The sequence below is a fragment of the Octopus bimaculoides genome, chromosome 4, assembly GCF_001194135.2.
Source record: "Octopus bimaculoides isolate UCB-OBI-ISO-001 chromosome 4, ASM119413v2, whole genome shotgun sequence".
Classification (NCBI taxonomy): domain Eukaryota; kingdom Metazoa; phylum Mollusca; class Cephalopoda; order Octopoda; family Octopodidae; genus Octopus; species Octopus bimaculoides.
Window position 1 is genome coordinate 84,195,169 of NC_068984.1, and position 1,509 is coordinate 84,196,677.

General features: G+C 33.5%; 1 protein-coding gene across 1 annotated transcript in view; it reads right to left on the reverse strand.

Annotated features, from left to right (window-relative positions):
• LOC106870722 (zinc finger protein GLIS3) overlaps window positions 1–1,509 on the reverse strand; it is a 121,882-nt gene that overhangs the window by 16,055 nt on the left and 104,318 nt on the right. The gene's annotated exons all lie outside the window — the stretch shown is intronic.

Sequence of the window (1,509 nt, forward strand, 5' to 3'; positions counted from 1 at the left end):
AAAAAAAAAAAAAAAAAAAAAGAAGAAAAAATATAAAAATATGTAAAAACAATATATACAGAAACAAACCTGTAAAAAGAGAGAGAAAAAAAAAATTCTTAAAGATCATTTTCTTTTTCATTGATTAAAATAGTGTCATTGATCATAGTTGTTCAACAGCTTTCTCACCATGTGGGGGTTTAAAATAGCAAAAAGACTCTATGAAGTCTAGTGAGATGATGTACTAAATAATTAAAATTACTTTAAAGAAAGCTCACCCCTGGAAGATCCATTCTATATATAGAATACTATTATAGAGGCCATGTATACTTTTATGGAAGTTTAGTATTTGAATTATTTATTCGATGAAGCCTCAACAAAACTTGTCTTTTTATTTTATTCATCTATTATAATTCCATTCACATCTCAAATGTATTGTAATAATGTAAAACTGACCCTACTGTCTGATAGATATGTTTTTGACACCAGAAGGATGGAAAGCTAAAGCTGACTTTGATGAGGTTTAAACTCAGAAAGTAAGAAGTTGAAGCTAAGCATTGCAAGACAAACTTTATTTAGCACTATTGATTCTGTCACTCCTCAAGCTTACATAATGTTTTTTAAATCTAAAAGAGTCTTAAAGAAAAAAGATGGTAGGACTCCCTCCTTCACTAATTAAATTTTCATTCACAAACATCATATATATATATATATATATATATAGGAATCTAATGCTATTAGCTTAGTTTTTCCTTGGGGCTGGCCAGATTGGAGCAATCTCAAGTATAACCAGCCGAAATTGCAAAGATAATCTGGAACTCGACTGAAGAAAGAATACTCTGAATGACTCGGCCTTGTTTTCTTTGTATTGTCTTTCTGGATGTTTTGTTGTCCCTTTTTTGTATCACCTAACTGTCTGAATGTTTTGCGTTCTTGTCCCATTTTGTATTTTTTATATATAAAACATATAGTGGCGTACATACACTTTGGTCTCTTATAAGTAAGTATATATTTATCTAAATCTTGTACGACTCTATTCTTTCTTTTATTCTTTCCTTCTCCCTTTCACACTTACTTCGTTCATTCCATTCCTCGTTCTTTATATATATTCGTTCCCCCTCTCTCACATTTCCTTGCCTTCTCTTCATGCTCAATTTCCCTCCTCTTTTCACTTCCCTGTGTCCCTGTCATTTTTTCTCACCCCTCCTAATTTCTTTTGTCCTTCTGCCTCTACCTCTTTCTCTTCTCTCCCCATATGACTGGTGTTCGGCCAAGCCTGACCTTTCTTTCTTGGTTCGGCCGCCATCCATGCAACATCTATATTCCTCCCTGTGCCCGTGAAATCTTGTATCCCTGCCGTAAGGCTTTACTTCCACACACGCCAGCTTAATTTAATTCGTCCTTAGTTGAAAGACACATGTTATTATGTCCTGTTATTTGTATTTGCGTAACATTCTCCATTTTTTTCTGTCCTTGTCTTCATATACATTCACTGCTTTCTTCCAAGGAATCTAATGCTCTTAGCTTAGT